General features: G+C 33.9%; 1 long non-coding RNA gene across 8 annotated transcripts; it reads left to right on the top strand.

Moving 5' to 3' along the window:
* The first annotated feature begins 240 nt into the window (after positions 1-240).
* LOC149793924 (uncharacterized) lies at positions 241-24,128 on the top strand. Of its 8 annotated transcripts, none has more exons than XR_016422899.1 (5): positions 11,936-12,952; positions 14,826-15,093; positions 16,460-16,619; positions 18,003-18,051; positions 21,794-24,128. It is a non-coding gene; the product is annotated as an uncharacterized LOC149793924 (long non-coding RNA). The 8 variants fall into 8 exon arrangements; XR_016422898.1 differs by lacking the exon at positions 11,936-12,952 and adding an exon at positions 13,066-13,404; XR_016422903.1 differs by lacking the exons at positions 11,936-12,952; positions 14,826-15,093 and adding an exon at positions 241-527.
* Positions 24,129-27,396: the final 3,268 nt, after the last annotated feature.

The following is a 27,396-nucleotide window of genomic DNA, read 5'->3' as shown; positions in this document are numbered from 1 at the left end:
CATCCCCCAGGCTTTTATGTACTCAAAGAGTACTTTTTAATTTAGCCACTCAGGTGTAGGACTAACTAGTCCTTAACAGCCTGACTGAAAGGCTAATAAACATGAGTGGGAATAGTCACACCACACACTCGTGTTTCTTAGTTGGATAGAAATGTCCCAGGTGTCAAACCAAGCAGTATGTAACTCCCGCTACGATTGGTCGGCAGCGATGACGTCACATTAGAACACCTGGTCTTGTGGCATTGACGAAGTGGCCCGCTTTTTTGATATCATCAATTGCCTTTCCCAGTCCCATATTCCGGTAGACAGAGCCTTCCTTTTTTCCATTCTGTTTAGGTAGTGCAGGTTCATCAGCTTCATCGCCGCTGGATGATGATACTTACAGAGCCGCAGCCAGCGTGGAAGTTTCAAATTCTTCAGGATCGTCTGCCAACATTGCCTGGATTTGGCTGAGTATGTTAGTAGAAATAGCTGTGGAAGCTTGATTTAAAAGTTCAGCCAGATGTTGTTTTAGAGACAAGGAGACGGTTAGTAGTATATTTTTTTTTCTTTTTCTTTTTCTTTTTCTTCATGAATTCCTTATTTAATTTGATTCCTTATCTTATTGGTTTGGAATGAAAACTTGTTTTATGGTTGTTTGTATGTTATTATGGAGTCCTGTTTTAATTAATTCCTATTTTCCTATTTTAATTTTTTGTGGCCTTAATTGGTTTTTATTATTCGGGCTATGAACGGCTGTGTCAGTTTATGAACCAACGAGACCTAGCAGGCCGTCATAATTCCCAAACAGTGATTTTGTAATATTCGTCCTTAACTGGTTTTTATTATTCGGGCTATGAACGGCTGTGTCAGTCTGTGAACCCACGAGACCGAGCCGGCCGTCATAATTCCCAAACAGTGATTTGTAATATTTTTAACTGGTCTTTGATTTACTTTCTTAGATTTTTTTTATTAGATTGGATTCGTGTATAAAACTTATGATATTTTTGAATGTTAGATTAATATTGGGGTTTGTGTTCATCAAGAATTCTGGGTATGTTGCAAGGGATCCAATATTATGCTGTTTAACTTTAAACTTAGCCCTTTCTTTTTCAAGTGTATGGCAGTTGTTAAAAATATGCTCTATGTCTTCTGGGACCCTGCAGTGGTAGCAGTTAGGGTTATGTGGTTGTGGTCCTATGTACTGTCCGAAGCTGTTAGCCAGCTTGGTTTTGCCCGTGAGTATTCTATTTATGAATTTTTGTTCACTGCCTTTTGTTTTGGGTGGTTTCCTATTTCTGCATACTTCTTTAATGATGGTTTTTAGTTTCCTGCCTTGAGTGCTTGTGTTCCATAATTCCTGCCATTTATTGTCAATGAGGGTTTTAGATATGCTATTGAGTTCGCATATGCTATAATCTAGGTTGATGTGAGTGGTTTCGTTTAGTTTTTGTTTAGCTGTTCTATCTGCCATATCGTTACCTGGTATGTTAATATGGGATGGTATCCACATAAATTCTACTTGTAAGTTATTATTGTTCAGTATTTTTTAACAATAAATTGGTTTGCCTAAGATAGTTTTCTCTTGATTTGGCGTTGTTATTAAGTATTGAGTTTATGACGCTTAGCGAGTCACTTATTATTACCGCTTGGGGTAGTTTGTTCTCTTTGATCCATTTGAGTGCTTCAAGTATGGCCCATAATTCAGCTGTGTATATAGAACAGAGGTTAGGTAGTCTTCGTCCTACTTTAATGTTAAGTTCGGGGTTTACGTAAGCTGCTGCTGTTCTGGGTGGTTCTGTAATTTTGGATCCATCAGTGTAAATCTTAATGTAGTTGCAATATTTTGAATTGATTTCTTCTGTACAGATTGTGTTTAGTTTGACTTCCTGTTCGTTTTTATTGCCATATTTCGTAATGAGGGTGTTAACTGAGGGGTTGATATTTATCCATGGTTCTTTGTCATAGTGATTTGCAATTTCTGCTTGGAGGTTGTCTATAGGAAGTTGTTCAACTAATTGATGGACTAATTTCCCTGCTGGTATGTTTTGTGATAATTTAGTTCTAAAAGGTATGTTGCATTTATTTATAGCTAGCCGGGTGGGGTGTGTGTCGGGGTGTGTTGTTAACCTGGCTGCATATCTGAGGATGAGTTCTTGTCTTCTAAGGTGGAGCGGCAGTTCTCCAGTTAAGATTTGAAGTTCCACTAGTGATGTGGATGGTAGTGCTCCAGTGCAAATAATTAGGGCCTTTCTTTGTATGCTATCTAGTTTCTTGAGATTATTTTGGGGTGCCGAGTTGTAAATTTGGCATCCGTAATCTAGTTTAGATCTAATTAACGATTTATATAATGCTAGTAAGGTTTCTTGATTGGATCCCCTGGTGGTTCCTTTAAGGGTTGTAAGGAGGTTAAGGTCTTTATTGCACCTTTTGACTAGTTCGTTTATGTGTCCCCAGTTTAGCTTGGAGTCATAATGCATTCCTAAAAATCGTGCTACTTTTACGAATTTAATTTCTTGATTTTGGATGGTGACTTTGGAAAACTGATTTTGCAATTTACGTTTGGTGGTGAATAATACTGCTATAGTTTTTTCATGGGATAATTTGAAACCCCATTTATCAGCCCATTTCCCTATTTTGTTTAAACTTGTTTGAATATCGCTGATTACTTTGTGGTTGGAGGGGTTTCCTGCTCTCCATAATCCACTATCATCAGCAAATTGTGAGAGTTCAATTAGTTTTGATGTTAAGTTGGTGTCCAAGTCATTAATCATGATGTTGAAAAGGGTTGGGCTGAGTACGCTCCCTTGTGGTGTACCGTTTTCAAGTGTGTATGGTTCAGAGTAGGTGTCGCCGACTCTGGTTGATATTTTACGGTCAGCGAGGAAGTTTTCAATGAATTTAAACATTCGACCTGTGATTGCGTAGTGGTTGAGTTTGGCTAATAAGCCTTTGGTCCATACAAGGTCGAATGCCTTTTCGAGGTCAATAAATACTGCAATTAAATTCCTATCAGCTTTGCGTTTGGAGTTGAACGATAATTTGATTGCGGTTTCCAATCGTATTAGTTGATCCGTGGTGGATCTTTTGTTTCTAAATCCGCATTGATTATCGGAGATTAAATTATTGCTCTCTAGGTGGTGTTTGAGTCGGTTGGTGACTATGGTTTCCATGATCTTACAAATGTTGTTTGTTAGGGAAATGGGTCTGTAGGAGCTAATATCGTTAGGGTCTTTTCCTTGCTTGGGTAATATAAACACTGACTCTTTTTTCTTGTGTGTATGTGTATATGTGTGTGTGTGTGTGTGTGTGTGTGTGTGTGTGTGTGTGTTTATTTCTAAGCGCTCACGTACGTTTGTGTGAATAGTAGATTTGGGTTTAATTTTAATGCTTTGCGTGTGTATAGTAGATTAGGGGTTTATTTATTGCTGCTTCACTTATGTGGATAGTATATTAAATGAAATGAGAAAAGTAGGGGATGTTTTCCTTCACGTCCGCGCGTTTTAAGTAATGATCTAGGTAATATAAATTTTATGTCTTGGGGGATGTTTTCCTTCACGTCCGCGCTTTAACTGTAAGAATCCACAAGGTTTGATGTTTGAACCATTCTAAGGAATAACTGAGACAAAATGACTCAAGTATCAGTTCTATTTAATCTATTGAGAGACATCTATTTTTGGATAATGGATGTAGAATATGTTGTAGGAAGAATAGAAGAGGAATGGAGGCATGGAGATATGAAAGACTTGGTAACCAGTCAAGTTCAAGGCCTAAAGACAGCAAGATATATCATAGCAGGGATGATAGAAGAAGAAGTCAATAAGTCAAGAGGCTTCATTAACCCACCTTACTTCAGAGTGGGAAGTTTGAAGGAAGCACTGGATCATGTCATCCAAGTCCGGTGCTTCCTAGAAAAGATATTGTACTGGACAGAGTGGAGGAATGTAAAATAGGGGTTGGACAAGATGAAGAAAGGGGAAGATCTGATGAGAAAAGTAATGGAGGAAGAAGTAGATAAGATTAAAGAGACATGGAGGGAAGAAAGAAAAGATGAGGAAAACAAAAAGAAAAAGGAAGAATTTGAGCGGCTTAACAACAATTGGATGAAGATACAGACTAAGTTTAGAGAGTTGGGCCATCCTGACTGGTTACCAGAGTCAGATATAAAGCAGAAGAAGAAGAAAGGATTATTAGGAAAGATAAGGGGATGGATGAAGAAGTGGAGGAAATAGAAGAAGAAGAAGAAGAAGAAGAAGAAACCCAAAGGCCCTTTTCAGGGCCACTCCAATTTCTCGAAAAGAGATAGACTTTCAATTGCCTACCCTTTTTTTTTTCTTTTTTTTTATGTGTGTGTGTGTGTGTGTGTGTGTGTTTTATATCCCTCCCCCCTGTTCCCTTTCCATAGACCTATCAGGTCGGGACCGTATTAAAATAGGGTCCCGACCCTATTCCATTTCCCCTATTCAATTCCCCTTGAGGCTATACAGTCCCACCCACGTTAATTTCCCCTTGAGGCTATAGTGTCCCAAGAGTTTTCCCCATGTTAAATTTCCCTTGAGGCTAAACGATCCCACGATTTTTCCCCATGTTAAATTTCCCTTGAGGCTAAACGATCCCAAGGGGTCCTGTAATGCTAATTCCCATTGAGGCTAAGGTATCCCACCTTACTACTAACGAAGCATTTGCTGTTATTTTCACATTTCATTTGAGAAGACTCAATTATTTAAAAAGTATTCACTGGACATGGAAAGTACCTATCACACCATTTTGGGTATAAATGAAGACTAGTTCATATACCTTCCTGATTATATCATCGTGATATATCAAGATTATTGGCACTTATACCCATTCAATATTGGAGTTCATTCGGTACACCACTGGAATTCATTTGGAATATCTTATACTTTGGGACTTGGTGATAGAACTTTTGGGATTATTTGGATTATTTGGGATTTAATTCACAATGATTTAGTATCCTTTAAATTTTCACTTTGTATTGTAGACAAATATATTATTTGTTGAAGTTTTTTAAACTTGTTGGCTTTGATTTTTCTGCTGCTTAGTTTACGACCACTGATTTATAAAACGACAAAGCGCTAAACAAAAACACAAAAAAATAAAAATTAAAAAATAAAAATTGAAAAAAAAACAAACACATAAAGCAATATAATTTAAATCCCGTATAAATAAAAGCCCATTTATTTTTTAAAAAACATTTTAAGTCAAAATAAATATTTCGATTATTTTTAAGAAAGAAGGTATGAACTTAATCATCACAAGCATATCATTTATAAATTCACACAAAAGCTAAATCTGTAATGTGGTTGAGATTTACTTTGAGTTAGGCTTGGAAATGGGTTGGCCTGTTGTTGACTGCCTGTCACAGACGAACACTAGAGATCAAATGTGTAACTTGGGCTGCAAATGAGCAGTCGACTTGGCTTACGTATTTACATGTGTCTGCTACAAAGGTAAATATCTAAAAATCTAGATAGTTGATGGATGATGAAAAGTATGCTAATTTGTTATAGTACTAGTGAACTTGATTCATGCATAAGGCGCATACGGATTCTTTTAACTTCCTTGTCACAGGAAAATATTCAAAATAGCTCTTTCCTGTCAAAAATGAATGTAAAAAAGACGAGTTAGTGGCAGTGTTGGTTCAGTATAAAAGCCACCAGTTGCATTAGGAATTAACCTAATTGCCGCAGTCATAATCTCACATGTATGCTTTCTACAAAAATCATTAGTTGTTTTTATTTGTATGTTCAGTGTAAAATTATTCTCATTTTTCTGCAATAGGTCATTGTCGGATGAAAATTCACCAGATAAACTGTCCAGTGATACCTGAATATAATATTTCCTTTAACATTAATTCCATCAGTCTGGTTCCCTGATCATTATGCTCCCTGCTTTGCACTCCGCCCTACGCAGGGAGCAGACAAAATAGGGAACCAAACTAACATTCCGTCTCATAACTAATGACAAATCCTGTCGCTAAATTCAATCATAATGTAAATATTTTAAGAATATCATAACACCAATCATTAAAGGAAGAAATAATAATGATTACTTTATTTTTTATTGGCGAAATAAAACAGTTCAAAAGAAAGATAAATAAAAAGATATATATGTTTTGATTGCACTAAATATTTTCATTTATATTTTTGTGAGTTCATTTTACAAGTAATGTGTGTGTGTGTGTGTGTGTGTGTGTGTGTGTGTGTGTGTGTGTCTCTATGTAAGGGAAGAAAAGGGGAATATGATTTACACTTCAGTGACTCAAGCAGTGTAAGGGATGATGCCTAATAACATCAGTCGGATAATTTGTTTTTAAAAGATGTTGATATAATTCTGTCAAATGCTTTTTAAAAAAAGAGACATTATCATCAGAAGTAATTCATCTGTCACTTCGCTTGGGTTACATGTGTTCCGACTTTGCAAGAGTTTAGATGAAACCCATACTATTCAGCATGGTGAGAAGCAATTGTATTTTAACGTGCACATAAGTAGAGATACCGTTACTTTCATATCCAAGAATGATATTATTTTATTTTCTTTGCTATGCTGAACGTTAATATATTTGTAGAGAGAAATTTACTAAGTCTTCGAGATAGTTAAGTTCTTCAATGAACGACTCCGTGCCATAAATATGTAATCTAGAGATCGTAGCCACACATATGGTTGCACATTCTGTAATTTTCCTGTGAATAGCAATGCACAAGACGGAGCCAATGGGCTACCCATTGTTGCTCATACCTTTTGAATGTACTTCATATAGCCAAACTGAAAAAGGTTATTTTAAAGCATACGTTTTATTAGATTACAAATTCTTTTTCTGTATAATCTTGATGTAATTTCATCTTTGTTAATATATATTTTACAAGATATAATGTCATCCGAGTGCGGTATATTTGTGTTGAGAGATGTTACAGCAAGTGTAGCCAGGAACGATTTCGTCCGGTAATTTAAGAAGAGATTCAAGTTTGCTAATTAAATTTGATGCGTCACGGACATATGAAGGATGAGATCTGTTTAACAGGTTGCAAAATATGATCAACAAAGTTTGATATATAATCAGTATATGAGTGACGTGCAGAAATTATAGGTCTACAATGGTATCTTAGATGTAGCGATTTAACATATGCCTTGTTTTTGTAGAATGTAAAACTGAGGGGGTACGCTTCATTTTACCATGCATTGTGTCTTTTGGGTAGAATGTAAAACTGAGGGGGTACGCTTCATTTTACCATGCATTGTGTGTTTTGGGTAGAATGTAAAACTGAGGGGTACGAAGTGATTTCTTATATTTCTTGTGTGTTTTGGGTAGAACGCAAAACTAAGTGGTATATAACAGTTTATCATATGCTTTTTTTGCTTTGGGAAGAATGTAAAACTGAGGGGTACGAAGTGATTTCTTATATTTCTTGTGTGTTTTGGGTAGAACGCAAAACTAAGTGGTATATAGCAGTTTATCATATGCCTTTTTTGCTTTGGGTAGAATGTAAAACTGAGGGGTACGAAGTGATTTCTTATATTTCTTGTGTGTTTTGGGTAGAACGCAAAACTAAGTGGTATATAGCAGTTTATCATATGCTTTTTTTGCTTTGGGAAGAATGTAAAACTGAGGGGTACGAAGTGATTTCTTATACTTCTTGTGTGTTTTGGGTAGAACGCAAAACTAAGTGGTATATAGCAGTTTATCATATGCCTTTTTTGCTTTGGGTAGAATGTAAAACTGAGGGGTACAAAGTGATTTATTATATTTCTCGCGTGTTTTGGGTAGAACGCAACATAGCGGTTTATCATATCCCTTATGTGTTTTGGGTAGAATGTAAAACTGAGGGGTACGTATTGTATTAACAAAGGCCTTGTGTGATTTGATTAGAATGTAAAACTGAGTTGTACGTATTGTTTTAAAATAGGCCTTATGTGTTTTAGATAGAATGCAAAACTGAAGGGTACATATTGGTTTATGAGATATGGTTGGTGTGTTTTGGGTAGAATTAAAAACTGAGGGGAGCGTATTGAATTATCATATGAATTATATCTTTTGGGTAGAATGAAAAATTGAGTGGTAAGTATCGTTTATATAAAATGTCAAATTCGTCTTGCATGGAATAATTCTTTCTGGACTTTTTATCCATAAATTGAGATATTTGTCTCTTAATTTCAGGGAGGGATTATCAGAATGTTTTGTTTAATGTAGCGCATCATTATATTTCCTCCTTATTTATTATTAGTGCTACAGTTTATCAATTATCCATTCATCTTGTCATAATGTACGTAAATTAATCCAATTCTTCTCTAGAAATGTTATTTAAGACTTCTTGTTTAGCAGCTTCATTGTAAAATTCAAGGTAAATATAGCGTCCTCTGAAGGGTGTAACTGAATGAAACGAATATTACTCTCTTAATAATACTAACCTTATCCATACAGTGAGAACTTCATGCAATTGCCAAATTGCGTCTCTTACAAAGTGATTCAAGTTTATCATCAAAACAGTTTAACGATTTTATCGAAGATGTACCGCCAATTAATAGACCGGATATGTCCTTGTAATTCGCCAATCATCGTATCACTATAGGTAAATGATACTTAGAGATGGTCATTTAGGTTTTATGATTCACCTGTCAACCACTTTTCTGGCAGTTTTATTGTCTTACGGTCAATCACGTCGTGATAAGATTGTTTTTCTCAACGACAGCTAAATTCAGATTTTAAAAAATGGATCAACCCGCCCACATTCAATGGTAGTGTCATGGCCCTTCAATGTGAAAAAGAATTCTTCCTAACATTTTAATTAGAAAGAAAAGTACTATAAACGGCGATACATCCGATGAAAGGAACATACGACAGGCTGAGGCAAAGATCCCATTAGGTACAATATTTGCCAATGTTTTTTTTTAAAAAAGACCATACTGCTTTCTTGTTAACAAAAACATAAGGATTTAAAGCGAAGTTATTACTGGACACAACAACTGAGTCTACAAGTAAATTCACGTTTTCAAAAACAAAACAAACACACACACACAAAACAAAAGCAACAAACAACAAACCAACATCCAACCATTTTTATTCACTTAGAAAGCTAATTAAGATTTTTTAAATTTCCATTACTGTAGATTGTAAGGGTAATTTTGTAAACAACATTTGACATAGCTAACTTTTGTCCACGGGGGTAGACAAATATTCAGGATAATCATTTTACATGTTTACTTGTTATTTAATTCAGGACGTTGAGTTTCCTTTATAATTTTTATTCTACTTGATTTATGTAATGTTGAATGTTAAAATATAAATAAACAGACCTAACCTTGATGACAAATTTGATATCCATTAAGTTGACTGCGTATATTCGTAAGTACTAATTGCGACATAGGTCATGTGGTAATCTATATAAGATTGTTTACGTCAGAGTTATTTATTCCTGTCAAGTGGAACGAGTGTTTTAGGTGCGTTGTAATAAATGGAGAAGGTTAAAGTTTTAAATTATTCATGAGAGTCACGATGCAGTATCATAAAGCAATATATACTCATTTATTGTTACAAATACTTGATGAAAACGTACTTTTCAACTCCTATACTTGTGGGCTGGCATATTATTTGGTTACTACTATCTATGGCAATCTATAATGGCAAATGTTCTATTTTTTGGCTGGGTGGGTGGGTGGTTGTGCTCTCCCGGTTGATCTTTTCTGAGCATTTGTGGAGGCCCTACTGTTAGTTGTGTTGCGCTGTATTATTTTTATTTATTTCATGTTTTTCCATCTTCTGTGGGGCCCCGAGTGGTCTAAAGCACTCTCCATTACGGATCACTGCCATCTCACCTCTGTCTGCGTGGGCTCGAGTCTAGGATTCGGCTAATGTGGGTATGTGAGAAAGCTTGCCAGTAGCTTCTTGTGGGTCGGTGGTTCTTCCCGGGGTTTCCTGGGTTCTTCCTCAACCATTAATACTGGCCGCCATGCATAGCCTATCATGTTAATTGGATATATATATATATATATATATATATATATATATATATATATATATATATATATATATATATATATATATATATATAATGGAATGGCTATTTTTTAATTTATTATTTAATTCTTTTAAATTGAATATTTGATGGAACTATTCGAAGCATTCGTTGTAATCTAGGATGAAAGTTCTATTCATGTAAGAAGTGTAGGTTGCTCGAGTTGCCCTATGTCAAATGCGCATGACTGTACTGGATGCGGCTATGGGATAGGTTTGGCCAGCTAAAAATAGTATCTGAAAATGATCTATAAACCAAAACCCCACCCACCCTAAAAAAATACAGACTGTCATGAAAACAACTGGGGTCTAAAGTTGTTACACAAACAATATTTATTCACACGCTCTGAGTGCACATCAATAAGCTTCCATAATGGTTCACTGCGCTCCCTGCCTCCGGGAGCAGTCAATATCTAGAGGTGTAATAGCAACTCATTTCTGGCGATCAGCCTCGAGCGATCAGCCTTGCTTAGACTTGTCTCGCGAGTTCTCGTATTGGCTGAGGGACCGATCATTCTAGCTTAGTAATCTGCATAGGGGGCAGGGTGCAGTTTTTATGTACAAATTTAATGCCGCAATCAGTGACCTAGTATAAAAAAATCATAAAAAATCAAATACACAAGTGAGGTCAAAAAGGTCCATATTTTTAGATACCTATATCAAAACAGAGCATAAGAATAGTATTCACTTGACCAGAGAAGTCAATGGCAGTTCACAGCAGAAGAGGTTTATGCACCCCAACCCCTATTTTATACCTGCATTTTTCACATCCAAATGCCATTTTTGACAGCATGTAGTACTCACAATGCAAACGCAAGCCCTTTCCCTGGATGAAACTTTTGAAAAACACTGTCTACTAAATAGTTTGATGCAATTCAGAATAGTTGTCATCCAAGCCGTTTTTGAGATACTCGGCTTGCCTTGAACCCACGTGTCTACTGCTATGGGAGGCTAGCTCTTCTTCCTAGCCAACTATTGGTATTTCACTATCAACATACTGCAGAGCAACTATGGAAGGTGTATATGACTGACATCAATTTCAAGAACAACACAAGCCCAAAACACCTAGTTCACAAATATATCCATATCTATAAATAGTAAACAATAATAGCTGAAAAAGTCACACCATAGCCTTAAGTTAAGAAATTTGCCAGGGGCCAAATTACGAAACTGGACCCTGCCACCATAGATGAGAAGCTTCTTTCGAGATAACTAATATACATAATGCACCGGCAAACGTACTAAGGAAACGGAAGAATAATAAGAAGAAGAATGCATTTGTAACAATGACTAAACAATTATTTGCAACCATCCAAACATGATACAACAAGAAACATATACTGAATTACCACTTAACATTACTTTTTTCTTGTACCCTTACATCAGTATCAGTATGTATCATGATATCACTTTCTTTCTTTAAATTTAATTAGTAAACTAAAATAATTAAATGACATTAATAATTAATATGCTGACATATATCAAGAATGCTGACTTTAAATAAGCTATATTCAAAAATCAAATTTAAAATTATTTACAATCAACTTGAAATTAAATATTTACATTCATTTAAACATGCACAATTTTAATAATTTTAAAATTGTAGACTGAAATAAAATAAGTTGACTTACTGGTTTGTGATTTGTCTCACAAGATAACATTCAATGATAACAAAAGAGCAAGTATTAACACTGCATTACTCATTAACATGTCCTAAAACCATATTTATCATTTTGTACATGATTAGGTTACTGTAATTAAAAGGTTGCATGAAGAAACAATATGGAAATTTCATAAGGTGCAAACATGTAACATGTCTAATTAAGGTGAGTGAAGACATTTGTATAATCTTTATTATCACTTGTTTATAAATAAAATTATCATTCTTTAAACATGAAACAATTATTCCTCTTTTTAATTAATTAATTAAAACATATGAGATTAGTTAGGATTGGATTAATTAAATGTGGAATGAATTGCCCACTGAACTTAGACACAAAGACACAGTGATCACATTCAAGAGTGCTCTCAAAACTCACTTATTTCGACTGCAAGAACAAACTTAAAGACATAATAATGTTTCCTACTTTAAATATTCTCAGCATGTTTTTTATAAATATTTTCTAATTTCATGGTGTTTGTTTTTGTGATCATATCATTTATATGTTTTTTTATCTTATAGTTGTTGTCTAATGTTCTAAAGCGCTTAGAGCTTCTAAAGACTGGGCACTTTACAAAGTCCTCATTATTATTATTATTATTATTTTATTATTATTACTGAATATAATCACTTGGGATAATGGAGAAATTCTGCCAGTCATTAAATATTTATTTATGCAAATATGCAAATGAATTTGGTTGAAACTTTTGTTTTCCTTGGACATTGTGGTTTTTTAAAAATAACGTTGACATTGAGTCTTGTGCTTCTGGAAATTTAGTATTATGTTATCAGACCGGTAGTGTATATACTTTAACCGCTACTAATAATTCCATTGTAGGTTTCATTTCAGCGCTGGTTATTACATTTTTTTTTTTTTTTTGTTTACTGTTAAAATTTTTAAAGTACTATTTGAAATTAGACCGCCATTGGTGGCGTTATCAATTTTCGTGGATTGGTTGAATCACAGGGGCTCGTTACAAAGAAAATCAAGGGATGTGGGGGTTCTAATCTGTAATAATATAACACAAGGGAAGACACCGGTCCGCACCCCTCGGCAGTTCCAACACTGCTATTTATCCCAATTGCGTCTGCTAATTGCCAACTTAAGCCAGTCGTAATCAAGAATAGTTCAACTTTTAAAACAGCTCGACACACTTCGTTAAATTTGTGATATAATGGAGAAAATGCAATAATTGTTCGCCGATCTTGACGTCTGGACATTAACCCTACTCACAGTGCAATTTTGCATTCGGACAATCTTGGATTTCACCATTGACCGAAAGGTAAGATCCGAACAAACTTACCTTTCGGTCAATGGTGAAATCCAAGATTGCACTTTAAGTTTATTACCGTTATTAGTTTTCGAGGACTGGTATATAAACAAAAAGTAATTGAAAAACCCGCTGGGGCTCGTATCATTACTTACAATTGACCTGTCATACATGTGCTATATAGTAGTTATTATATAGTACATTAGTCCGAATTTCCTCTAACCATTGCCACCCCATTTTTGATATTTGGACAGTTATATTGGGGTGTAGGGTCCCTACACCCCAACATAAATATCCAAATATCAAAAATGGGGTGACAAGGGTCAGAGGAAATTCTGACTAATAGTACATGTATGACAGGTCAGTTGTAAGCAGCGATACGAGCCCCTGTGGAAAAACCAATATGGTGTGGCCTAGCTTCCGACGATATTGGTTCTATGGTATTTTGATATTTGAACTTTTCAGTAGGTATTTATTTCATCTATTGCAACACATATCATGTACTTATATATACTATGTGACCATAGCCTAGGCTGCTAGTTCTGCATCACCAGTTTATTTTGGGAAAATGTCAGGATTGCTGACGAGTACATATTTTATAAATAAATCCATGAATATTATTGTTTCTACATAATATCCTTAACCTATGTTTTTGGATAGAATCAAAATCTTCTTAAAATTGCTATCACTGTAACAAATTGTTTAGCCAGTTTGTTGTCTGATAAAATGACCAATGATGTTATGCAAGAGTTAGATCACTTGATTACTGTGATGGTCAAGGACTAGGAGATCGAATCAATGGTAGCATATAATAGTCAAAAAGTGAAGCATGTTAATGTCGTATTTTGGTGGCTTTCGCAGTTAACAGGTGTTGACTTGAAAGCTGCATTGTACACGATTTATTACTTTTCTCAGGAACACTGGTTGTTGTTCAAACAGTCTTAGGTTGATATGTACTTTCATGCTCATGTTGAATGTTCAGTCTCAGCAACAATCCCAGAGCAACTCCAATCATCATGGGTGGTTATTTGCAAACGCATTTCTTTAATTCTTTCTTATAAGTTTATGTTGCTGTATGGCACAGGTGGCATAATGAGTGCCATATAATTAGCATCAATATATATGCAATATCTTAGTAACTCCCCTTTCATATCTAGGACTGTACATAACATCTGTTTATTGTTTGTTTCCCATAGTTATCTGATTTATAGTGGAAAATAAATTCATTTTAATACAAATAACAACAACTAGACTTAAATTATATCTTGAGGGTCATTGTTTTTATTAACTTATTTGCTGATTGCAGACTTCATGACCTGATGACCTGAAATATCATTACACTCATGATAGTAGTGAACAGAAAATCAAAACAAAATGAAAGAAATAATTCAAATTTTGAATCATTTTAAATAAAAAAATAATTGGCTGATTCTCATAAATTCTGTGACATAACTACACAAGTTTTAAGACCCTTTTTGGTTGGCTTAAATGGTAAATAATAAAAAATATACATTATACATCTACATCACTCAACTGTGTGTTACAGTAGTAGTTGTATAAACTCTGCAGGGTCTATATACTGGTCCAAATCTGTCCATATCCTATATGTACCAAAATCCATCAAAAAATCTCCTAAAACAAACATTTTACAACCTTGATGTTAGTCATATTGATATTTTACAGTCAGCTGATCATTCTCATCAGACGTCTGTTCAGTGGATGCATTAAGTTGAATGATAACTTTATCAGTGCTCACTTATATTTGGTGACAGTAACAGTCAGTACTGTTCGAGTTTTACAAATAACAAGTCCATATAAATGTACATTTGCCTGTATATTATAGTATGTGTTTTAGATTTTTAACATAGCTTTAACAATTTTTAAGTCATATCGCAAAGATGTCTGCAGTGGCAGTTTATAGTGATGTCTAGCACTGTAGCATCATCTCCCACCAAGTCACATTATCCTGACACCAGGCTGACCAGTCCTAACACTAACCTCTTAATGTTGAGCGCCAGGCGAGGCTGCTGTTAGTACCATTTTTTTGAAGTCTTTGGTATGACTCAGCCAGGGTTTGAACCCACGACCTTCCACATCTGAGGCGGACGCTCTAATCACTAGGTCACCAGAGCAGTCACCTGTATAATATATAGGTAATAATGTATCTACTGGTAAATCTTGTGATAATGACATGATTAGTCGCTTTATTTATTCTGTGACACTAATAGGTCATGCATAAAGTATGTATTCATTGAGTGGAGGTTGGGGGTGTTGAAAAAATTCAAAAAGCATTAGCCTGTGTATGTGGCAGTGTGACTGCTAAGTATGTTCTGCAGTGGTAGGGGTCAATATTCCTTGATAACTGATGTTTATGAAGAGTAGTTAAGTCAGAAACATATAGCAGATGAGTTAGATGCAAAGTGGCTGGTATGCCATGTCAGGCAGAGCGAATATCTGCTTAAAATTATGAAGTGTGTTATGTTGTAGTTTTATTGCCCATGGTGCACTTTGTGGAAGACGTATTTTCCTCTTCATTTTCTGAAAACCAGTTATTTTATCTCATGATTCCGACAGATTATGCATTCCAGACCCTGGTGCCTCATGTGAATTTGTGAAGCCATACCTTGCCAGACTGGGACAGTATTGTATTTGGATAGACACATAGATTGCCTTTTTGACACCTATTGTCCTTTACTTTTATAGGAGTGAGATTCAGAAGCATGTCTTAAATTTATTACTCATCCTAGGCCAACATGAAATGTCACATGATTGCACACACCTTGCAAAAATTGTCACCCAAGAAAAGAACTGTTATTTTTCCTGATTTGGATGATATTGAAGCTGATGATACAAATTTGAGGTCCAGTCATTCCAAATGATGATAAGGTTGACAGTATTCCAATTTTCCAAAGTTGATGTCAAAATTTTAGTCACTGGCTGATACTTGACTATTAAAGTTAAGGTCTACTAAATATTAACTGCTGTCACTTGTTTAAAACTATTATTAGAGATATATATTGACATTTTCCTTAGAAAAGCATTGGTTATGATTTCTGTAAAAATTCAAGCTATGTATCACTCTTATAGTTGATGTTAATACTTTCCTACTTTCATTTTCAAAGTTAGTTTTACATGGTATTAATTTAAACCTCTGCTTATTTTTAATGACTGTACTAATAACTTCATCTTTTAAAATTCAGTTGTCGCAGCTATTCTTGGAAAGGGGGTGGTGACTCAGCAGTGTACATACACAAGGGTGGGATACAAAAATGTATGCTTTGCAATGAGTAATGGGAAAGGGGGTAAAAAATCACCAATTGTGTGCATATGTGCTTTACGGACAACCCCTAACATCATTATCAGAATATTATTATTGCCAGTGTAACTGTTCTTGGGTCAAGTTATTGGATCGATTAAATGTTTTAACAGATGACCATAATGTCATTATAGTTCATTTGTCATGAAGTATCATTCTACATTATAACTATTTTCTCTAATTTTTGTTAACTTTGTTTGCAGATTAGTATAGATTTCAGCTGATTTTGGTAATTATATGGACTTTTACAAATGGACCTTGTTACCTGATAGTCAAAAAGATATTAACATGACCATTCCTCTGATAAAGGTGTGTAGATGAGTCAGCGGCTAAGGACAAGCTGAAAAATGTGATGCTGCAAAGGTATATTTTCCATTTGATATATCATAGATGACTCATATCAGCATCCATACTAGAAGTATGGGTGTGACTGACTATCCCATATTCAGCATGAGACAGAAAAAGCTATCTAACGTTGTCTGCCACATCTCATAACATATATGCTATACATTATGTGTGTAAGGGGAAATATTATTTATTTTGTAATAGAGTGGGAACATTTTAATTTGTCAAAAAAAATTGGTACATTTTCCTTAAGCTATGGATCAGCATTTTGAATTATGTATTATTTTTAACATTAACATGAAAAATTTGCAATATGTTTGTGATTACTCCAATACACTAAATCGTTTAACCTTCTATGAGCAACAATTATTAATTTTTCCTACAAACACTAAAGGCATCACATGCTGCATTTCTGGGTTAAACACATTAATTCCATTATGTCTTAGATATTTCACTTTGAATTGTTTGCATGTAAATATAAGTTATTGCACACATATTGTATTATTATGTGCAGTATTAATTTTAATCTTTATGGGGGGGGTATTCATAGTGATGATTTAGTATCATTTAATATTGAGCTTTACATGCTGGGTATGCAGATGAGTTTGAATGTTTATAAACCGCTGTTGCTTTTAATTACTGCTGTTCTAGTATGTTGATAGCCTCTGTATCACAAGTAGAGCAAACTTTTACCTAAATTTCGGAGTGAAAGCAATTTTTCATTGTAGGTAATAAGTACAGAGAGAGAGAAAGTTCACAGGCACTTTACTGAGAAAAAAACTTAGTATGATGTATCCCAAAAGATTACAGTCTACCAAAGAATCTTAAAATTGTCAGTCATGAAAATATATCGTGTGTTAATTCTACCAGAGACAAAGAACTCTTTCGTCCTGTGTCCAAAAAGCTTAGAAATAGACAGTATTGTAATAAGTCCCAAATGAAATCAAAGCACAAAGTACTGTGATAAAACTTCATGTAGCAACACAGTTTTGATTCAAAAAGATGATTTGTCACTGACTGTGCACAGCTTCTAACTTACAGACAACTGTACTAAAGTGACACTGTTACAAAAAGTAACTAAAATACTTTCAAATCAATAAACAAACAATATGAGTACACTATTGGGCCAACAGGAGGGGGGTATTTGTTAAGAAAGATAGGGACTAAATTCTGAGTACTGACTTAATGTTAACTCAGATGTAAATATTAATCACCTAAATTTTCTGATAGTTACAAATAGACTTGGTACCTCTTTATGCAATTAAATGTGACCTCTGCTTTATGTTGGTGAAATAAATTATGTAAGATGGGTATGTTTTGATTCCTTTTTGTTTCCACCAATGGTATGCAAGGTGTTCAGACATCTAATTCAAAATGTTTCTTTTTCTTTCATTTGTTCAGTGATCCAATAAAGGCAGTGGGCAATTTCGGAAGGATTACAGCATCAAAGGTAAAGTGAAATGCTGCATTACCAGATTACATTCAGTTTTTTGGGTAAGTTAATCAGAATGACGAATGTTGATTTGGATGTTAAGATTTTTGTTTCTTGAACACACTGGATACTGCACTTTTTCTGCAATCATTCAGGTTCAGTTGTATGGATAACACTCCAATTTCATGTATTTGAATGCAGCTAAAGCAAGTTTTGGTCTGAATTTATATTATGCAAGTTAGAGACATCAATTTGTCTCAATAGCAATGTAATGAGCATTGTTGACAGCACTTTGATTTTAGTTTACTTTTATAACATCAATTTTTATAGTTTAAACTGCTGAAAAAAATTAGTTCAGTTTATCAGTGTTCAATGTTGCTTCATTGCAAGGTATATATTATGGGATACTTTTTGTATTATATAATCGAAAAATTAAACTAACGTTTGAAAAATCTACTACATTTCACAGCATTTTAGAGAGAAAATGGATGATCTATTTTGAACATATACATTATTATTATACATTATTATTATTGCAGAGGCTTCATTGTTTATCAGTATTGCTATAAATTAGTGTCACTTGACTTTTAATAATAACTGTATATATTGGACCCAATAAAATAATTATTATTTCCTGTATTAGAATTTATGGTGAAACTTTTTTACACCTAGGTCATATGTTTCAAGACTTAAAAAGTGAAATAAATTTGTGTTTAATTTGTACCCCCATGTTGCATTAAAACTGATAAACAAAATGCTTATTTGATAATAAAATGAAAGAAGTTAACATTGTATTGTAATCACTTATTCCTCTCTTTTTTCCATCATGAGAAGTAATGAAAATGTATCCACAAAGTCAACATATGTAGGGTAGACATCTGTATTGTAGCATGTTTCACTTGCATCAGATTACACAAGACACAATGTTTACTGACATGAACGTTGAGAAACAAATTGTGTTTGATTGTACTCAGAGGTTTGAATGTGTTATCTGATTGAAAACTGGATCCAACAAAATCATAAATGAGAGTGAAAAAGTGAAATGATTGCTTAAAGGTATGTGCCATTCACACATGACGCAGTGTTATTTGCAAAAGAACCAAGATTGTATTATATCCAGTTCAATTATATGACAGTATCTTGCAAATAAAATCATTATTTGTCATTTTGCCAACATGATATTGAAGACAAGGATTATCTTTTTATTGCAAAGCAAGCTGACCTTGGAAACCGACTTTGGATACTTTTAAGCCGATTATATTTTAAAGGACATCAATAAAAAGGTTATTTTTTTCAAAGCAAGCCGACTTTGGATTCTTTTAAGTGTGCTGATTTTATATATATATATATATATATATATATATATATATATATATATATACACACACACACACATTCAGCACACATAGAGAAACTACTTTGCTTCCATTTGACCAGTATTCACAGGAATTTTGGACATAAAATGAAAAAATGAAACAATTTTTAAAGTGACATAATATAGTATTTCGTGCATGGACATCAATGATCCAGGGTCACTTAGATGATTTGGAGAAAATAAAATCATTTGATGAATTTGTGAAGGCCAGAAGAGAAGATGATTTTGCAGACAATAAGATCATTAACATGGATGAAATTCCAGTGTGCTTTGATCTCATTCCTAGATGGACTGTCAATAACATGGTGGTTGAAAGTGTGAGAATTAGCATGACTGGTGCAGATCTTAAATAAAATGACTTTTGTCCATGCAGTTTCTGTTAAGGATATGTGTTGCCTCCAACAATAAATTTTCACTGTATGACAAAGCTAAAAAGATATTCATGCACTGAAAGAATGGATCATATATATGCTGGAGAAGGGTTGGGTTAATGAGATGATGCTGCAATGGATTTTAAAAAAAGTACACAGTTTTATATTTTTTAAAATAAAAATTTAAGTTGGAGTGCATTTTCTGACATGTAATTTTCAAATGATTTAAAATGTGCTCACAATTTAAGACTGGAAAAGAAACTGTGTCCCAGAACATACAGTGCACAAAAATATACATTCAGAATTGAGTTATGTTGTCTCAACATATACAGTATATATAACTTTTTATGAATAACAAACTTTTGATTGAGCTGCATAGCTAAATGTAAGTGAAATTGCCATAATGCTTCCATGCTCTTACATACAAATATCAATACTATTGTCACTGTATAAATTGTTTGCTAGTCATTTAAAGAGTGATATATTTATTTCATGATCTTTATGTTATTATTTGGCAGCATAAAATTGATTTTTCAACACACTTTGATGCAGTTCACTAAGCTCTATAACTGTTAAAAATTTCACCAAATGTTTCCAAAAGTGAAGGAAACAAAAGTTGCTGCAATTATACTGCAGAAAAAATGTTTTTCCTTTTCTTGATGAAATCCACACTAAAATCTATTAACATACAAATTCCTAATAGCAACTTTTCACCAGAAATGTTAATTGTCATAACTTTTTCCATTTATTATGATATTTTTAGAAATAAAACTGTTCTGGAATGATTTGGAAAAAAATCTTTTAAATCGATTCATTCCTTCATAGAAATTCAGAAAAAAGAAATTCTTTTTCTGTTTGTTAAATAAAATCATTCTTACTTCGTTCACATTATTTTCACCCATCCATTCCTCTTTTCAGGGAAATAGATATAAAATATATGTTATGGTTTTAACCGTGACAAGTAAATCCCAGTCCAGGGGTTACATTATTTGTCTCCCCACAAGGCTTGTCGAGTGGGGAGACGTATAATGTAACCCGGCAACTGGGATTTCCTTGTCTCAGTCCAAACCCCAATGTAGATTACTTTTCTCACCCAAATATTTTCCTTTAAAAAGAACTCTTCATTAGTGTAATATAGTTATGTGCAAATGTTTACATGTTGCTCATTATTACAAATATGTTAATGAGGGGTGTGGTGTGACCATTGTATCCAAAGTACAGTTTATGCAGATGTTATGTGAAATTGACAATAAATAATTAATATTTATTACAAGAAACTTTCATTTTCATCAGTTTCAATTTTGAAAAGTTATATTGTAAATAATGAAATGATACTTTCTACTCAGCTCTACTGTAGTTATACTTAGTACAAGCTGAATCGAAGAGTAACATCTTGCTTTAGATTATTCATGGGTAATTAGAGATCTGTATCACTATCGTATATAACTCTCCTTTTCTTTGGAGGAGGAGAAACTGTTTGTGACATGTGTTGTCCTTAGTATTGATTGTAAAATTACCCCAGGTGAAACTGTTTGTGACATGTGTTGTCCTTAGTATTGATTGTAAAATTACCCCAGGTGAAACTGTTTGTGACATGTGTTGTCCTTAGTATTGTTTGTAAAATTACCCCAGGTGAAACTGTTTGTGACATGTGTTGTCCTTAGTATTGATTGTAAAATTACCCCAGGTGAAACTGTTTGTGACGTGTGTTGTCCTTAGTATTGATTGTAAAATTACCCCAGGTGAAACTGTTTGTGACATGTGTTGTCCTTAGTATTGATTGTAAAATTACCCCAGGTGAAACTGTTTGACATGTGTTGTTCTTAGTATTGTTTGTAAAATTACCCCATGTGTAAAAGACCCTCCAAAACTTTCAAGTTCACGGATTCTTTGAAAATTTATTCTTGTCTTGAAAATATGGCAAGTGATACAGTAAATTTGCTTATGGATTAATGATTTCTTCTGGCTGGTAAGTGCATTATTTGTCATTAAATATTGTAGGTTTATCTTTCAGATCCAGTGCGGAATGTCATTCTCATGATTGAGAGGAACAAAGCTATGCTCCACTGAAATCCATGTACCTGCTACAGATTGCAGATTAACACAGAGAATGTGATCTCTACTTTGTCTGTCAGAGCACAAGCAGAATTCTAAAGTCTTCAACAGCACAGATTTCCAAGAATCGCCAATTATTAGTACTAAATATGTTATTTGTATTGCTAATTCAATATACAGTAATACTGAAAGGGATGTACATTTCTGACCACACTTTCTGTTGTTCCCATGATTTCACTCTTCACAAAGCAGTACTGGTTTACTCATGTTATAATGTTGCTCTTTTGCAAGAGCAATTAATAGAGCTCCATTTTTCATTATTGTTTACCTTTCTTGTTTAGCAAAGGCATCTGCTCCAACTGTATTTGACCTGTGTTATTGAATAATGGTTAAGATGTTGCTCATTATTTCAGCTTGGTAAAGAAAGTAAAGGAAATATAAAAACATATTACAAATTGCTTTTGATTGCTGATTAAACTTAAATGATGGCAGCCAGATTAACAACTATTCCATTAAAACATACATGGGACCCAGAAAGGCACTTTCAAAGTGGGATACCCACCCTATGATGCAGTTTATAATTTTCTTATCATTTTAATATGATATCTGTGGAATCAGTGTACATATATTTTGTTTTAAACTGCCTTCCCTGGGTACTATGTATGTTTAAATGGAACAGCCCTAAAAGCAAAGCTTACAAATATGGAACATATAGTGAATAAGCTAAATTTGAAAGAATCTTGGGGGAGCTCCATTATTTAAATAATTAGATTATTATATGTGCATGCTTTATATCTTGTACTTGTGTCAGTAATTGGCTTAAAGCACTAAATATGTATATATGTTCATAAATATATGAAACATGGACAGGCATCAAACCATGGGCAATAATTGTTGTCCAAAGAGTATTCGCATAAAATATTTTGGTGGCTATCTGGGTAGAAAGTAGTTGCCTATGGGCATGAAACGGTGGGTAGTGGACGTGTTCCTCCTGTCAAGTAACAAAGTGAACAATATGTACATGCATGATAGAATGTTGCCTTTGCAACAGTAAACCACTTTTGGATACCATAAATTTCATTTATTGATTTTATAAATAAATATGACATCCAAATGACCAATATTTCATGGTGAAAATTTAGTCTGATGAATTTACCAGAAAAATTGTTCTTTTGGAAACAAAAATCAGTTGTGTATAAAACATATACACTGTTGTTTCATAATTTACTTACCTAGTTTAACATGTTTTGAAATGTATATATTTTCTGTATTCAGTCCAAACAATTTCATTGAGATTTTCTAATCGTGACTGCAGATCATTTGCAATTGCATATTGTACAGTTCTTTAATGTAAGAGTACAGTATACGTGTTAAGTGTTTCGACTGAACTTTTTAAATAATGGTACAATGTACCTCTGCAAACAAAAAACGTGTGCAGATTAAAATTATTGAGGTACATTCATTGTAGGTGTAAATTTTCTTTTCAGTAAGTATACAGTATTTGGCTTTTAATTGCTTTACAGACTTTAAATCTCTGCACAGTGATGCAGTGAAAGTTACATTGAGTGTTTGCAAATGAATAATTGAGGAATTATGCATACAATATTTATACCCAAAAAATGCAGAAGCTGTACTCCAATTTTATGATTAGAAATATTTAGAACTGGCTTTTTGTCATAGCCACCATTATATGGCTTCCCTGGACACTATGAAAGGCTTTTTCCCAGCCTACAAATGCATACCATATCTGTCCTTTAGGTCTACAACAGTGATCTATATGAATGGCAAGTTGTACTGTGTTCTTCATAATTTCCTACCATTTCATTCAGTATATGCTTTAATAATGTTTTCAAGTAGATAAGATGCTGTACATAAAAGATGTCTTAATTTTCAAAAACTTTTTACCAGTCTTCCACCTCCATTGACCCCCATTGTGTCCCAAATCTTATTCAATAATTTACACACCTGGACAGCCTCTGACAAGTGTATGAGTTATATTGTGATTTGTAAACACCATTAATTTCATTGTAACCATAAATAAAATTTATATACTAAGAAGTTGCATTTTTGGTGCTTGAGCTTTTGCATTTAAATAAAGCCTTGTTTCACATGTTAAGAGGTCTTGTAATAAGTATTAAGGAAAGAAATTAAAAAATAGCAAATAGCAATGTCTGTATTAGTTATATTTGAAATCTTTTTAATTGCATGATTTCAAATTCATTTTGTATTCAGATGTTGTGGTCATTAATGTTTCTGTGGGAAATATAAAAATTAATAAATAATTTAACATCATACGATATTTCTTTATTACTTGCTTGTTCATACGACCATACTTATAGGCCACACATTGTCATAATTCTAAGCATCCACAATATGTTTCTTCAGATAGGGAAATAATTGAATCAAAAGAAATTATTTTCTTTGAATTATCTGTTTCCATTTTAGATTGTATATCTACTATCTTCTCACAAATACCTTCTCACAATTATCAGATGTATTTTTATCATCAAAATTAAAATAAGTATTAGTCACTATAGTGCACAGGCCAAGAAATAAAATTACTAATGGGAAATGATAATTAAGGCAAAATAATTTACTTTCGTTAAATTATTTTCCATTTCAGGAGATGTGTGTGTGTGTGTATGTGTGTGTGTGTGTGTATATTACAAGACTACTATTTTCTCAGACTACTCTGGTGGTCTGGTTGCCCAGTGTCAGGATAATGTGACTGTGATGACCCAGTGCTTGACACCACTATAAACAGGTCCCTGGTGGCTGATTGCTTGAAGACATCACCATACAAGCTCTGGGTTTATACACTCTCATTAATTTTACCAACACGTAAAGCTCATAAAGCTACAGAAACCCTAATAACTCACAGAAACCCGGGTAACTCTGTAATTATATTCCATCAGTATTCAATTCCTACATTTGTATCATAGGAATTATGGTAAATAAAGGGTTCTGAATTATTGGAGTGAGATCCTCATCTGATTTCTTGACCTTCTCGCATATCATTCTACCATTATTGTTTCTATTCCCCACCCCACCCCAACTGGCATTTCATAGAAAGTATTTTGACAAAATAATTTCTTGCATTATGTTGGATCGGTAGTCTGCATGCATGACTATAAACAAAATTCCCATGCTAAATTCAACGACAATAACTGCATTTGTTTTTTCCTCTCCAGTTCAGAAGTTACAAATGTAGAAATGGCTAAAAGAACAGCACACTCCTTTCCCAACCACAACCCCCAAGTTGAAACTTCAAAACCTTAACTAATTCTCCCAAGTGCAGGTCCTTTATTGAGGAAAATACGTTGTCTATTTCAGAAGCTTCATACAATGTATATATGCTGTCTTACTTTCATGGTGAGAACAGGAGAATGACTCAAACATGAAGGCAAACAACATGCTAACTAACTTAAGATTGAGAAAATATTATTTGTTGACTAAGTGAATGACATTAATATCAGTCAAACAGAACAAATAATTGTGGTTATTTGTTAACTGAAAGAGGCTTGACGATTTATTCAACAAACTAAATGTTTCATAGAATTTTAAGTTCAACTCCGTGTGTGTTTTGATGTAACACATCTAATGGAAAAAAGTTGCCATAAACGCATAAACGTCCACATGATTCGGGGATGACAGATTCTTTAATATTTCTTACAGCATCTGCGTAAAACATTAATATTTAACTGGGACACATGCAGCCAAAGTTCAGTCCCGTCCATGTTTGCATTGACTTAAAAAAGAAGACTTACATCTTTCCTTCAAAACACATAATACACTAAATGGTGAGCTACCATTGTACTAATAATGACAGTGGTTAAGCAGAGAAGAGGTTTTGAAAGGATACATAAATCATCTTCCAATTATAAAAATCTCTTTTAATTTACATAGAGTTTTAACATAAACAAGATGACAATTAGTTCCATTAAGATCTTGTTAAATAAGCACAAAAAAATACATTATACACAAAATAGATAACAGTGTAACATGTAAAAGACGCGTACAATGCAAAGCAGAAAGGTAAGTATTATACACAAGTACTACTACTACTACTAATAATAATAATATAATAATAATAATAATAATCCAAGTATTAGTATAGTCTGGATAAATGTATCAATGGAAAATACCACATACTGAGACAAAAATGCTTAAGAAAAGAATGTAGGTGAAAAAGAAGCTCAAGTTGATTCACTGCAGAAAAGGTGAGCTTTCATGAATCGTGTTGCAGTTACATTATGATTAAGTTGAAGAGGCAGACTATTCCAGAAACTTGGGCCCTGGTAATGAAAAGGATGCTTTCCAATGTATTTTAATCTAACATTGGGAATAATGATGATATGAATACAGGAGATGACTGCAATTGTCTGGAAAGTGTGTATACACGATGAACTCAACAATGTACTTAGGGTTTGACATATTAAAAATGCTGTAACAAAAAAGTCACTTTTTATTTAATCCTTGATATAACCAGAAGCCTGTCAAGGATGCTACACATAGAAAATAAGTACTCACTGATAGGAATTCACTGACAAAATAATGAGCATTTTGCACCTTTTTCATATTTATTTTTTACTATGTACTGGGGAAAAAGCAGAGAGACTGGAATCGAAATAATAAAGTATAGAATTTATAATGTAAAGATGCATCTTGAGGAGACGAATCCAATGATACCTCGTTGATAAAAATCAGTTGGGGCATTTGTGAGAACATTGTGTTCTTGTGACAGGGTTAGGGTTACGGTTTTCGGAACAGATAGTGCCATTTTGGATACCGTATTCACTGAAATACTTGTCTCATGGAGTCCAATAGAAAGGTATTTCGTTCATGAAAATCGGTCGAGTGGTTTATGAGAAATTGAATTCTTGTGATTTCCCATATATTTATATAGGTCATTGTTAGGGGTACGGTTTTCTGGTATAAAGTACGAATGGAGCCGGCAATTCTGATGCGCTTTTTGCTGCAGTACGTGTGTCATAGAGCCCAATAGAAAGGTATTTCTTTCATGAAAATCGGTCAAGTGCTTTGGGAGAAAACTGGATTCTTGTGATTTCCCTTATGTTTATCATAGGTATGGGTTAGTGTTGCAGTTGTATGGTAATACGTAAGAATGGACCCGGCGATTTTTGTGGTCTTTTCACTGCAATGCGTGTATTATGGAGCCCGATAGATAGGTACTTGGTTCATGAAAATCGGTCGAGAGATTTTGGAGCAAAAATCATTTTTTGTTGTTATCATGTTGTGTTAGGAATTAGAGTTACCCATGAAGTAACTATTTTCTCAAAATCTTGGGAATTTTTCATGCGGTGTGCTTTGCTTGATCTGCCTTGGGTAAACCTATGTAAAGATGGTGCGTATGTCTTTCTGCGACCTGCAGCACCCATTAAAATGCGAAATGAGTGTTTGGTATTATAGTGAGCAGACGGATCATCGGAGTTTTATGATACCTGTATCCAAATACGGATCTTAAGGAGATAAATCTATTGATACATTGTTGAGATAGAGAGCTTGATTTTTTTTGGTGCTAAGTTATAGCCTTTCTAATAA

Source organism: Sinohyriopsis cumingii, chromosome 8 (assembly GCF_028554795.1).
Source record: "Sinohyriopsis cumingii isolate HCF-2022 chromosome 8, ASM2855479v2, whole genome shotgun sequence".
NCBI lineage: Eukaryota > Metazoa > Mollusca > Bivalvia > Unionida > Unionidae > Sinohyriopsis > Sinohyriopsis cumingii.
This window is presented reverse-complemented; position numbering and strand designations above follow the sequence as displayed.